This window comes from Somniosus microcephalus, chromosome 1 (genome assembly GCF_052327205.1).
Source record: "Somniosus microcephalus isolate GS21.2 chromosome 1, FLI_Smic_1.0, whole genome shotgun sequence".
Taxonomy (NCBI): domain Eukaryota; kingdom Metazoa; phylum Chordata; class Chondrichthyes; order Squaliformes; family Somniosidae; genus Somniosus; species Somniosus microcephalus.
Genome location: NC_140987.1, coordinates 162,587,887 through 162,602,705, shown reverse-complemented (window position 1 = coordinate 162,602,705; position 14,819 = coordinate 162,587,887). Strand labels below are relative to the sequence as shown.

The 14,819-nt window shown below is 48.1% G+C and overlaps 1 protein-coding gene across 1 annotated transcript in view; it reads left to right on the top strand.

Moving 5' to 3' along the window:
• LOC147124429 (aminopeptidase Q-like) overlaps positions 1-14,819 on the top strand; it is a 338,328-nt gene that overhangs the window by 251,388 nt on the left and 72,121 nt on the right. The gene's annotated exons all lie outside the window — the stretch shown is intronic.

Here is a 14,819-nt window from a genome sequence, read left to right as displayed (position 1 = left end):
CTAATCTAGTTGAATTTTTTGAGGAGGTCACTAACATGGTGGATAGGGGAATATCTATGGATGTTGTCTATATGGACTTTCAGAAGGTATTTGATAAATTTATGCACAAGGCATTGAACATCACCATTTGTCAAGAGAACTCCATTCACTTTGACTGGCGTTGATATAAACTTTGTTATAGCTGTAAAGAGTGATAATAGAGTCAACATATCTCTTAATGGCACAAATAATAAGTTTTTTTTTCTTTTCATGCAATGTATTTTTCAAACTGGGACTTTATTTAATGAGAATACTAATGCCCCAATCTACTTCACCCCAGTGTGATAGAATACAGGTTCTTAACTTAGCAATTTGTCAAACTTTGGGTCAAATGGGTTAGCATTGAGAACGAACGTCAAGTCACCCCAAAGTATTTGCATGCCTTCTAGTGGCATTAGGTAGAGGAACAAATTGCTTATCCAGCCTTCAAGCTTGGCAATGAAAGTGATTCAGGGCTTACAAAGCAAAATACAATGGAGCGAAAAATATATATAATAGTAAAATGGAACGCATTTATGCTAACCTTTTCACAACTGTAACATGGGCTCTGTTACATAAGAACATAAGAATTAGGAGCAAGAGTAGGCCATACGGCCTCTCGAGCCTGCTCCGCCATTCAATAAGATCATGGCTGATCTTCGACCTTGTTGTATCCATGTGTTAATAGAGACACTGAAGACAGGAGTTGGTTTCACAGGTGTTTACTGAACAAAGTCTGGAGGGGAACTAACTGATACAACACAATATACAGGCTTATATAGCCCGAGTGGCCATTACCGGCATTACAGTACACAGAGGCTCTTAAAGGCACATACACTACAGTTCCTCCCCTTTTAGCCAACCAGTACATAATATTTTAAGTAATCATTAATTACGTGTTAAAAGAAAAATAATCTACACATTGCTGCAGTTAATTAATTATAAGTCAGTCTCTCTGGAGGCTTCCTGACTCGGTCCGGATAACGCCTCGGTGGTGTAGTAGTTTCTGGTGGTGTAGTAGGTTCTTTTGACAAGGCTGATTCGGCTTGAATGCCAGTGTCGGGTTCATCGGGTTCCAGTATCACCGGATCGGAGGTAGATATGGGTATCTCTACTTCATCATTAGGCGTATAGAGTTGTGGTGTAGGTTGTCCCTTTTCGGATGACTCTATGATTTGGTCAGCATGGCGCCTTATTATGCTTTCTCCAATGTCCACGGTATACATCAGCGGTCCTAGTCGTGTGCAGATAGTTCAAGGCTGCCATTTCTCGGTACGGTAGTCCCGGGCCAAAACTTGTTGACCTATCTGGAAGGTTCTAGTTGGCCTTTCATTCATGCCTTCAAATTGCCGGTTCTCCACGTCCCTTCTGATGTTTGGCTTGATCAAATCCAGCCGGCATCTTAGGCTTCTATTGATCATGGCGGGAGGTTGGTTTGTAACCATATGTGTTGCATTCCTGTATGCAAACAAGAAGTTATCCACCTTGTGCTGAAGTTTTATGTCTTCATTACCCATGGCCTTATCAGCCAATCCATTGGTGGCGGGATGGTATGGGGCGGACGTGTAGTGCTTAACCCCATTGTTTTTTTAAGAACGTCCTGAATTCTTCAGACACAAATTGCGGTCCATTATCAGAACAGATCTGTTCAGGCAGCCCATTCCTGGCAAATATGGTCCTTAATACTGTGATGGTTTTTTCCGTGGTGGTGGAGGACATCTTTATTACCTCTGGCCACTTGGAGTGTGCATCAACCGCGATTAAGAACATTGAGTCCATAAATGGACCAGCAAAGTCGATGTGTACCCTTTGCCAGGGAGATGAGGGCCATTCCCATGGATGTAGAGGGGCTTGTGATGGAGCGTTTTGGACCATCTGGCATCCTAGGCAGCTCTTGGTCATTTCTTCGATGTCTCCATTGATACCTGGCCACCATACAAACGCCCTGGCTAGGTTCTTCATTTTCACTCCACCCAGATGCCCCTCGTGAAGCTCCTTTAGAACTTTATCCTGGAGTTTGGGCGGAATCACCACTCTGGATCCACACATCAAGGTTCCTCGGCACACTGACAGCTGTTCTCTTCTTTGCGAGAATGCTGGCAACAGTGGTTCGCCATGTGCTGGCCATCCCTTCACTGTTAAATCGTAGACTCATGAGAGAGTCGGGTCATTTCTAGTTTCCCTTTCAATGGCAGAATTTGTTACTGGTAGACATTCTACTATGGTAGAGTGGAAAATCTCCATTGGGTCTACGGTAGGTGCTTCTTCTACCGTTGGCAACGGTAGGCGCGATAAACCGTCAGCATTCCCATGCTGTTTTGATCCTTTGTATTCTATGTTATATTGGTGTGCCCCTAGAAAAAGGGACCACCTCTGTAGCCTTTGCGCTGTCATAATGGGAACACCCTTTTTAGGGTTGAATATGGAGATGAGGGGTTGATGGTCAGTCAAAAGGTAAATTTTTGTCCGTGTAGGTAATGGTTGAATTTCTTCACTCCCCATACCAGGCTGAGAGCTTCCCTGTCGATTTGGGCATAGTTACGCTCAGCTGAGTTCAATGAGCGTGACGCAAAAGCTATCGGCCGTTCCGAGCCATCAGGGAATTTATGCGATAATACTGCTCCTACGCCGTAAGGGGATGCATCGCACGCCAGTCTGATTGGCAGTGATGGGTTGTAATAAGCCAAAACTTCTTTGGACGTGATTAAGTCTTTGCATTTATGGAAGGCACGTTTACAGTCTTCGCTCCATTTCCAAATTACTCCTGTTTGTAGCAGTTCATTAAGAGGGTGCAGAAGAGTTGATAAGTTCGGTAAAAATTTATGATAGTAATTTATTAATCCCAGGAACGACCTTAATTGTGAAACATTTTCAGGTGCTGGGGCTTTTATGACCGCTTCAATTTTTTCAGGTGACTTATGCAACCCTTCCTTATTAATTATGTTGCCACAATATGATATTTGATTCTGGAAAAATTCGCACTTGGGGCGATTTGCTCGTAGGCCCCGTTCTCTCAGCCTAGTGAGCACCTGCTCCAAATTGGCAAGGTGCTCGTTGTCGTTTTCTCCTGTTACAAGGATGTCGTCTAGGTAGCATTGAGTCCCCGGAATCCCTTGGAGGACTTACTCCATAGCTCTTTGCCAGATAGCTGGAGCGGATGCTACTCCGAAAACCAGTCGATTGTACTGGTACAGAGCTTTGTGTGTATTTATCGTGAGATACTTTTTAGAGGCCTCTTCAACCTCCATCTGTAGATATGCCTGTGCCAAGTCAATTTTGGTGAAACGTTTCCCTCCGGATAGTGAGGCGAAAATATCTTCTATCCTCGGAAGAGGATACTGTACCGTGTGAAGGACCGGGTTTACAGTCACCTTGAAGTCTCCACAGATGCTAATTTTTCTCTGTTCTTCAGATTTATCATTATTCAACGCTTTCTTCATGACTGGGACGATGGGTGTTGCCCACTCACTCCAATCTATTTTGGATAATACGCCTGCCTTTTCCAAATTCTCCAGCTCTGCCTCGACTGCTGGACGAATTGCGTATGGCACCGGTCTTGCCTTAAAAAACTTGGGAATTGCCGTATCTTCCACTTTTATTGTGGCGGTGATGCCTTTCAAGGTTCCTAGTTTCTCTTGAAACACTTCTTTGGCGTTGGCCAAGATGTCTTTTAATCGTTCAGGTATGATGTCATCATCGTTTTTTTCCTTACTGGTCACCGTCAGTGCCTGAATGGAGTGCTAGTCTAAACGTATTTTCCTGATCCATTCACGTCCCAACAGCGGTGGACCACCAGCTTGTAGAACGTATAAATACAACTTTTGTATTTCCTTGCCGTTGTATACAACAGGCACCCTTATTTTTCCTTTGGGGTATACTTTCTGCCCCGTATATGTTTTCAAGATAATGGATGTGTCTTTTAAAGGTATATGTGTAAATAGCCGCTCGTAATCCCGTCGATTTATGACGGTCAGAGCTGATCCTGTATCTAGCTCCATTTTAACTGGGGACCCTGCTGTCGTGAGGGTAACCCAAATGGTCTGGTAATCTTCTTTGGCAATTACATTATGTAATTTGAGACAGCTTAGTCTCTTGTTTTCGGAGTCGCTATCGCTCTTCTGGTCTTCGGAGCTACTGTCCGTCATCATTTGTACCTTTCTGTACTTTTCTTTATTGGTTTTTTTTCCTATCCGTGGATTTTTTTTGTCCAGATCGGCATACCCGTGCAATGTGTCCAATTTTTCCGCATTGCCTGCATGCTTTGTCCTTGAACCAGCAGTCCCTCTGGTCATGGGTGGATCTGCCGCAGCGATAACATCTCTCGAAACCCTGTGTCATTTCATGGGTGCCGAAGTCCTGTGTCTTTTGTTGTATCTCTGCAGCTCCTCTTGCGGCTGCTTCATATGATACAGCCATACTGAAAGCCTTGTCCAGTGTTAAATCTTTTTCAGAAAGCAGCCTTTTCTGTGTTCCTTCACTTAGGAGACCGCAGACGAATTTGTCCCGAAGATAATCTGCTAGACCTGCTCCGAATTGGCAGTGCTTTGATAGCTTTCTTAATTCGGTGAGGTAATCAGCGTTACTTTCATTCTTGTGTTGATTCCTCTTGAAGAATTTGAATCGTTCCGCTATCAGCAGCGGTGTTGGGTTTAAGTGCTCCTGTAGGGTATCAACAATTTCTTTAAAATTCTTGTCCTTTGGTTTGGCTGGAGTGATTAAGTTTCGTAACAGCCCGTATGTCTTTGCGCCCATTAGATTTAGAAGTACTGACGCTTTTTTTTCATTTTCTATTCCATTTGCGGTGCAATATACCTCCACTCTTTCCACATATGTGGTCCAATCCTCTATTTCATTATCAAAAGCATCAATATTGCCAGACTTAGGCATCCTAGAAAAAAATGGCGCTTCCCGCGCTTTTCTTTCTTTTCTGCAGAAAAGATATGGCGCTTCCCGCGCTTCCCCACCACTGCTGCCGATGACAACGCTGTTTCCCGCGGGTTTCCCTTCTTTTTATTTATTTATGTACAGGTGGAGACTCGTTCCCGCCGGACTCTCTCTGCTAGGTCTGAACGCCGACCTGCTTGCAGCGCTGGCCGTCTCCCGAGTGCTCCCTCCCCGTCTGTTACTGCTTGCCTCCGCCTTCGCTGCTTGGCCTAGCTGCAGAGCCAGCCGCTGGAGCCCCAGCCCGACGCACAGGAAGGATTATTGCAGTACCTGCCACCAGCTCAGCTAGCTGGTGAAACCACAGCTTTTTCTTTTTCTTGATTTTCTTCAACTTTGGACGTCAGAGGAATCGATGTCCTTGAGGTGCTGCCAAATTGCAGGTAAGTCCGTTTCCAATTCGTCGCCACTGTTGTATCCATGTGTTAATAGAGACACTGAAGACAGGAGTTGGTTTCACAGGTGTTTACTGAACAAAGTCTGGAGGGGAACTAACTGATACAACACAATATACAGGCTTATATAGCCCGAGTGGCCATTACCGGCATTACAGTACACAGGGGGCTCTTAAAGGCACATACACTACAGACCTCAACTCCACTTTCCCACCCAATCTCCATATCCCTTGATTCCCCTAGAGTCCAAAAATCTATCTATCTCAGCCTTGAATGTACTCAACGATTCAGCATCCACAGCCCTTTGGGGTAGAGAATTACAACGATTCACAACCCTCTGAGTGAAGAAATTCCTCCTCATCTGTCTTAAATGGCCGACCCCTTATCCTGAGACTATATCCCCTAGTTATAGACTCTCCAGCCAAGGGAAGCAACCTCTCAGCATCTACCCTGTCAATCCCCCATAGAATCTTTTATGTTTCAATGAGATCACCATTCATTCTTTTAAACACCAGAGAGTATAGGCCCAATCTACTCAATCTCACATCATAGAACAGCCCTCTCATCCCATGAATCAATCTAGTGAACCTTCATTGCATCGCCTGTGAGGCAAATATATCCTTCATCAGCTAAGGAGACCAAAACTGTGCACAGTACTCCAGGTGTGGTCTCACCAATGCCCTGTACAATTGTAGCAAGACTTTCTTACTCTTATACTCCAACCCCCTTGCAATAAAGGCCAACATGCCATTTGCCTTTCTAATTGTTTGCTGTACCTGCATGCTAACTCTGTTTTCTGTACGAGGACACCTAAATCTCTCTGAACACCAACATTTAATAGTTTCTCACCATTTAAGAAATATTCTGTTTTTCTATTCTTCCTACCGAAGTGAATAACCTCACATTTCCCCACATTATACTCCATCTGCCACCTTATTGCCCACTCACTTAACCTGTCTGTATCCCTTTGTGTCTTTTTCCCTTTGTGTCCTCCTCACAGCTTACTTTCCCACCAAGCTTTGTATAATCAGCAAACTTACATTACACTCGATCCCTTCATCTAAGTCATTAATATAGATTGTAAATAGCTGAGGCCCAAGCACTGATCCTTGCGGCACCTGACTAGTTACAGCCTTCCAACCTGAAAATGACCTGTTTATCCCTACTCTGTTTACTGTCCGTTAATCAATCCTCTATCCATGCTAATATATTACCATCAACCCCATGAGCCCTTATCTTGTGTAACAGCCTTCTATGTGGCACCTTATTGAATGCCTTTTGAAAATCCAAATATTCTACATCCACTGACTCTGGAAAAATACATCCTCAAAAAACTCCAATAAATTTGTTAAACATGATTTCCCTTTCATAAAACCATGTCTGCCTAATCATACTGTAATTTTCTAAGTACCCAATTACCACGTCCTTAATAATGGATTCCAGCGTTTTCCCGATGACTGATGTCAGGCTAGCTGTCCTGTAGTTCCCTGTTTTCTCTCTCCCTCTTTTCTTGAATAGCGGGGCTACTTTTCCAACTTCCAATCTGCTGGGACCATTCTAGAATCTAGGGAATTTTGGAAGATCACAACCAATGCATCTATTATTTCTGCAGCTACCTCTTTTAGAATCCTAGGATGTAGGCTATCAGGTCATGGGGATTTTTTGGCTTTAAGTCCCATTAGTTTCTCAAGTACTTTCTCCCTACCGATCTTAATTTCTTTAAGTTCCTCACTCTCACTAGTCCCTTGGTTTCCCACTATTTTTGGTGTGTTTTTGTGTCTTCTACTGTGAAGACAAATACAAAATATTTGCTTGATGTCTCTGGCATTTTCCTTATTCCCCAATATATTTTCTCCTGTCTCAGCCTCTAAGGGACCAATGCTTACTCTTGCTACTGTTTTCCTTTTAACATACTTGTAGAAGCTCTTATAATCTGTTTTTATATTTCTTGCTAGTTTACTCTTATATTCTATTTTCTCCCTTTTTATTAAGTTTTTGGTCATCCTTTACTTGTTTCTAAAGCTCTACCAATCCTCAGGCTTACTATTATTCTTCACAACATTATCAGTCTTTTCTTTTAATCTAATACTATCATTAACTTCTTTAGTTAGCCACGGATAGATCACTTTTCCTGTGGAGTTTTTATTTCTCAATGGATTGTATCTTAGTTGAGAATTTTGGAATATTTCTTTAATTGTTTGCCACTGCTTATCTACCGTCATGCCTTTTAATCTAATTTCCCAAGCTACCTTAGCCAACTCACCCCTCATACCTATGTAATTGGCTTTATTTAAGTTTAAGACTCTAGTTTTGGACTTAAAATTTCACATTGGGTTTGAGGGTGAAATATTTATCATATTATGATCATTCTTCCCCAGAGGAACCTTTACTATAAAATACTAATTAACCCTGCCTAATTACACAAAACCAGATCTAAAATAGCTGGTTCCCTGGTTGTTCTAGGAAACTATCTTGAATGCATTCCATGAACTCATCCTCCAGGATACCTTTGCCAATTTGATTTGTCCAATCTATGTGAATATTGAAGTCCCCCACGATAATTGCAGTACTTTTGTTAGAAGCTCCAATTATTTCTTGATTAATACTCCCTCCAATGGTATAGCTACTGTTAAGAGGCCTATAAACTACACCTATTAGTGTTTTCTGCCCCTTGCTATTTCTTATCTCCTCCCATACTGATTCTACTTCCTGATCTTCTGAGCCAAGATCCTTTCTCACTACTGTCCTTATGTCATCCTTTATTATTAGGGCTACCCTCTCCTTTTCCATTCTGCCTGTCTTTTCGAAATGTCAAATACCCTGGAATATTTAGTTCCCAACCTTGGTCACCTTGCAACCACGTCTCTGATCAAACCCATTTATCTCTGTTTGTGCCACTAATTCACCTATCTTGTTATGAATGCTTTGTCCATTCAGATAAAGAGCCTTTAATTTTAAATTTTTACCATTATTTCCTGCTTTAACCTTATTCGCTGATGCACTATTACCGTTAAACTCTGTCCCTTCCTGGTCACACTCTGCTTACCTTTACCCAAATCATTGCACTGCTCCATTGCCTTGACTGTTCTCTTTAGATTTCTAAATTTCCTCTCACCTGACCCCTCCCCCACCCTTTTCAGTTTAAAGCCCTATCGACAACCTTAGTTATTCAATTCACCAGGACGCTGCTCCCATCCTGGTTAAAGTGGAGCCCATCCCAATGGAACATCTCCCTCTTTCCCCAGTACTGGAGCATGTGCCCCATGCACTGAAACCCCTTCCTCCCACACCACTCTTTGAGCCACACATTTAACTCTCTGATCTGCTTGTCCCTGTGCCAAATTACGCATAGCTCAGGTAACAATCCAGAGATTATTGCATTTGAGGTTATGTTTCTTAATTTGGATCCTAGTTCCTCAAACTCTCTCAGCAGAACCTCATTCCTAGTTCTTCCTATGTCATAGGTTCCTATGTGGACCACGACAACTGGATCCTTCCCCTCCCACTCCAAATTCTTCTCCAGCCGCAAGGAGATATCCTTAACCCTGGCACTGGGCGGGCAGCACAGCCTTCGGAACTCCTGGTTGTGGCTGCATAGACTAGTATCTAGCCCCTGGCTATACTGTCCCCTATCACTGCAACACTCCTTCTCACTCCTCCCACTTGAATGGCATCCTGTACCATGGTGCAATGGACAATTTGTTCATCCACCCTGCAGACTTTGCCCTCATTCACACAGGCAGCAAGAACCTTGCACCTGTTGGATAAGGGCAAAGGCCAAGGCGCCTCCAACTGGGGTCCTCTTAGCTGCCTGAGTCACAATCACACCCTCCTGTCCCTGACCACTAACCAGACCTATACCAGTACCTATCCTAAGGGGTGTGACTGCCTCCTGGATCAAAGTGTCCAGGTAACTCTCCGCCTCCCTGATGCCCCTCAATGTCCACACCTCCGACTTCAGCTCAGCAACTCCGAGCTGAAGTTCCTAGAGATGCAAACACTTACTGTAGACATGGTGGTCCAGGATCACGCTGCTGTTGCGGCACACCATCTGCACTGCCATCCCTATATACCCTTTTTTATTTGTTAAAGTTTAAGGCCTAGAAATTCATTGTAGCCACTTTTGGGGCGGTAAAGTCGGGCGGCCGCTAAAGTTTGCGCCCGCCGCCAAATCGAGGCCATTTCTCCGATATTCATTAGCTTCGCCCTAAGAGTTTGCTCGAGCGCTAAAACTGGCGCTGGACGCCTCCCTTTAGGCGCTAAGCCGGAGGTGCTGAGCGAGAGCGCCGAGGCCGGGCGCAGCGCAGGTGCGGCCATCTCGTGATTGACAGCAGACACCCTGGCGCCGGCCAGCTCTTAAGGGGGAAGGGTCGACTTGGTCTGCTGCCACGCCCTGGATAGTGGAGCCCTCCAGCTAGGCCTGAACACTGCTGCTGGACCCAAATAGCGCCTGAAGCCATGCAGAAGGCCCGTGAACGAGCGCAGCGCTTCTCAGAGCGTGATCTGAGTGTGCTGGTTGGTGGTGTGGAGAAGAGGCGCCATATTTTGTACCCGGACAATGGCAGGAAGTCGCCGGTCCGCGTCTACCGGAGAGCCTGGAGGCATGTCGCCAGCAAGCTGTCAGCCAACAGCGAGGTCCCCAGGACCGGTGTCCAATGCCGCAAAAAGTTTAATGACCTCACTCGGATTGTCAGGGTGAGTACCCTTTCCAGTGACCTCCTCATCCTTGCATGTGCACCTCACATTATGGGCAAAGGGACCTGAAAGCCCTAATGGCCATCCCTCATCCAGCAGCTATGGGACAGGCATGAACATCAATTGCACATTCTGCACTTAACACACTGGCCAAACTATTCCACCATGGGAGGCAGTGCACACAAGATCAGGGCGACACATTGGCCAGGCTATTCCACCATGGGAGGCAGTGCACACAAGATCAGGGAGACACACTGGCCAGGCTATTCCACCATGGGAGGCAGTGCACACAAGATCAGGGCGACACACTGGCCAGGCTATTCCACCATGGGAGACAGTGCACACAAGATCAGGGCGACACACTGGCCAGGCTATTCCACCATGGGAGGCAGTGCACACAAGATCAGGGCGACACACTGGCCAGGCTATTCCACCATGGGAGGCAGTGCACACAAGATCAGGGCGACACACTGGCCAGGCTATTCCACCATGGGAGGCAGTGCACACAAGATCAGGGCTACACACTGGCCAGGCTATTCCACCATGGGAGGCAGTGCACACAAGATCAGGGCTACACACTGGCCAGGCTATTCCACCATGGGAGGCAGTGCACACAAGATCAGGGCTACACACTGGCCAGGTTATTCCACCATGGGAGGCAGTGCACACAAGATCAGGGCTACACACTGTACTTAGAGGCCGTCCTTTCTCTTGCAGGCCAAGCTGGCCAATAACAAGAAGAGCCGGACTGCGACCGGGGGAGGCCGACCCCAGATCCAGCCGCTCACCAAGCTGCAACATCGCGTGGAGCGCATCATGGGTGGCCGGGTGATTGGCCCCGTTGCATGTGGAGATGCCGACCCTGTTCTGGGCACCAATAGTAAGGACATCACCTTTTGGACCTCTCTCGTCCCACTTGCGCATCAGATCTACATCCTTTGCCACTGTCCGACCAATGCGCTGAATGCCACCACTCATGCATCCCTCGCTGACGCCCTCTCCTCACTCTAAAGCTACTCTTGTGCCTTCCTGCTTTCAGATGGTGAGGAGGAGGTCCCTGAACTTGCCAGTGACAGCCCCTCAGAAGAGGAGGAGGAGGAGGAGCAAGAGGAAGGCGGCCCATCAGGGGAACCCTCAGCCGCGGCAACCCATGCGAATGTAGGGGACATGTCTTCCCTGGAGGGGAGCGTGGCGGAAGTGTCGGAGGGGAGGGGAGCTCATGGGACCTGCGGCCTGCAGAAACGCGGGAGGGGGGTGGAAGCTCGGCGGCCTTCTCCCCAGAGGGGGGAAGGGTCGGAGGGGAGTCCAATTGCTGGGCCCAGCGGCATCCAGCAACGCAGGGTCGGCCAGCTCGGCGGCCTTCTCCCCAGAGGGAGAGTCCGGCCTCCAGTCCGGAGATGGTCTTCGCCGAGGAGATGGAACGCCTCGAGGACTTGTCCGCGGACTCGGAGCGCCGGCACACGGAGCTCATGGGGGTAGTGGCACGGTTGCCTGAGGCCATCGAGTCCCTCTCTCGGAGTGTGACCGACGTCGGGGCCTCACAGGCCATCAGTTTGGCGGAATTCGGGGCGGAGCAGGCAGCGAGTCGGGCGGCATTCGGGGCAGCTCAGGCAGCGAGTGGGCAGCTGATCAGTGGTGCCGTGCAGTCACTGGGTGCTCTGATGAGGTCACTGAACAGGTCAACATGGGCACTCACTGCTGCCACACTCGCTGTGTCAGCCAGGCATCGCCAGGGCATCCGGCGCGCTGCAGCAGCACAGCGGTCTGTCCCTCGGCAGATTGGTGCGCATGCTGCAGTGCTGGCCCGGGTGAGTGCCAGTGCCTCAGGCGACCAGCGAGCGCCTGCCATCCGCCAGCTTGCCCCCATTCCTCCAGCCGCCACTGCCACTCCCCCAGTGGAGCTGCCAGGAGCTGCTGCAGCGACTGATGCTGGCCAGCCACAGCTGCAGCATTCAACAGCCGCCCGCTCGACGGCCAGACCTCAACTAGGCCGACCCCCAAGGGCATCTGCTGTCACGACATGTGCCCCTCTGGAGCCTGCCCCCAGCCTTGCAGCAGCCAATGGCCTTACTTTGAGGAGTAGCAGCAGGGCGGGCAGGGGCCACACAAAGATGGCCAAGGCATCGCCCTAGCGGCCCAAAAAGTCGAATGTGTGGCCAGTTGTGTTTGTTTTTTGAGGCCGAGAATTGGATGTTTGTTTTTTGAAGGCTGAGAATTGGATGTTTGTTTTTTGAAGGCCGAGAATTGGATGTTTGTTTTTTGAAGGCCGAGAATTGGATGTTTGTTTTTTGAAGGCCGAGAATTGGATGTTTGTTTTTTGAAGGCCGAGGATGTGATGTTTGTTTTTTACAATGGCCGAGGATGACGGCCATTTTAGTTGCACTGTTTTGTTAATCCTCTCCAGGTTGTGGGAGCGAGTAATGTGTTTGAGTGTTTTTTCGGGGTTTCGTCTGTTTTTGGTTTTCATGTGGGAAGGGCCCTGAGTTTGTACAATAAAGCATTTTATTTATTAACATTGTCCATGTTTGATCTTTGAAGTGTTTGTTGCCTTAACCGGCTGAGGGCTTGCGGAGCGGCTGCAATCATGTTCTTTCATTGGCACAAGCCATTCCCTGACAGGGGGCCTAGAAGTGACGTTCAATAAGCCACCGACGGGCGGCCCTTGGACCTTGTGCCTCCCTCCTGGGCTGGTACTCCTCGTCCTCCTCCTCCTCATGCTCCTCCTGCTCCTCTTCCTGAGGTGGTGGTCCAACGTGAGGTGGCAGTGCCTGAGTCCTGCGGATAGCCAGGTTGTGCAGCATGCAGCAAACGACGACGAATTGGGAGACTCGCTCCTGCGAATACTGGAGGGCTCCCCCGGAGCGATCGAGACAGCGGAACCATTGCTTGAGGATACCGATTGTTTGTTCTATGATGTTCCTAGTCGCTTGATGGCTCTCGTTGTATGCCTCTTCAGCAGGGGTCGTGGGCGCGCGGAGCGGGGTCATGAGCCAGGTACACAAAGGATAGCCTTTGTCCCCGATAAGCCATCCTCTTGGGGGAGGCTGTGCCTGGAACATGTCAGCCACAGTTGTCTGTCGCAGGATAAAGGCATCGTGGCTGCTGCCTGGAAAGCGGGCATTGACAGCTAGGATGCGCTGCCTGTCATCACACACCAGCTGTACGTTGAGGGAATGGTAGCCCTTCCGGTTGCGGTAATCCTCGGCATGCTCCAGAGGTGCCCGCAAAGCCACATGCGTGCAGTCAATGGCGCCCTGCACCATGGGGAAGCCCGCTATTCTTGCAAATCCCACTGCACGCTGCTACTGCTTGTCCAGGGTCATGGGAAAGGAGATGAATTGATGTCTCCTTCTGAAAAGGGCTTCGGTCACCTGGCGGATGCAGCAATGCACGGCGAACTGGGAGATGTTAGCGATGTCCCCAGCAGCGGATTGGAAGGAGCCGGTGGCATAGAAGTTGAGAGCCACCGTCACCTTCACTGCCACCGACAGAGACGTCCTGCGCATCAGCTGTGGCTGCAGATCTCTGTGAAGCAGCTGGCAGATGTCTGCAACCACCTCCCTTCTGAATCACAGCCTCCTAGCACACATCGCGGCAGACATGGTCAGATAGGAGGACTGCTGGCGGTATACCCTGGGTGGGTAAGGCCTCAGTTGGCGACACCTGTTGCCCCCTCTGCGTCTAGCCAGGGCTGCCACTCTCTCACGGCGTCTGTAAGCCCTTCTGGCATAAGGCTGAAAGTCAGCGTTGGCACCCAATGCAGCCCCCATTATATGCTGGCAAACACTGAGCTCTCAATGAAGGCAAAGATAATTGCTAAGCTCTGGCCTGAGCCAAAAATACCTGTCCTAGTGTTGGTCCAAACCAGCAAGCTCTCCTCCTTGGTCTCGCTCCAAAAAACCGTTGCACAAGAGTGAATGCTGCAAAATGGCTGGCCTTTATACTGCAGGGTAAGTGCCCTTTAATTAGCGCTCCCCGCGGCCCGCCTCGGCTGTGTACCGTTCCACTTCACAGTCGTTAGGGCCGCCCGGCGCACAATGGGCCGGCACGAGTGAAGTTCTGGTTCGGGGCGCACAAAGGGCGTTGCACTAGTAAATGACGTTATGATCTGCGCGCGCAGCAGGGCGCGCGCTAAGACTTTGCGCCGGCGCTAAATGTGTACTGAAGTTGGGGCGAGGCGCAGATCGCGCTGCGCCCGGGCGCTAAGCGCCTAGCGCTCGAGATCTACTCCTCCTAAGGCGCTAATGGCTGGCGCGTCCAACTGAATTTCTAGGCCTAAGTATTTAATCAAATTAGCTTATATTTTTTTTTAGTTTTTGCTAATTACTTGGTCTAGTTTAAGATAAATTGATATTTACCTGTAACTCACCCCGCCTCCTCCGCATTTACTGTGATGTCGCTTTCTCACATTCCCTCGGTGTTTGTCTTATGCACTCTGCTGATTCTGCCGCTGCCGCTGCCGCCGCTGTTTAAATCTCCTCAGGCCTCTTCCATGGTGCTTTGTGCTCTGCCACTCTGTTCCACATCCTTTCATGAAGTATTTCTGTGTTATATCCTACTCATTAGAAATTCAAGTCAGGCCTATGTATTGAAACTTTAAAATTGACCTTGCCTCACTACTTCTGAAAGGATTTACTTTGTTTTTGCCTAGAGGCTTGAATTTAAGCAAATATACAAAAGCTGTATAGAAACACACACATTTTCTGTTGGAGGATTTGAGTTCAGCCAACCTCCCAGAGGAGAATCATTCACTATTAATCACACCAAGTA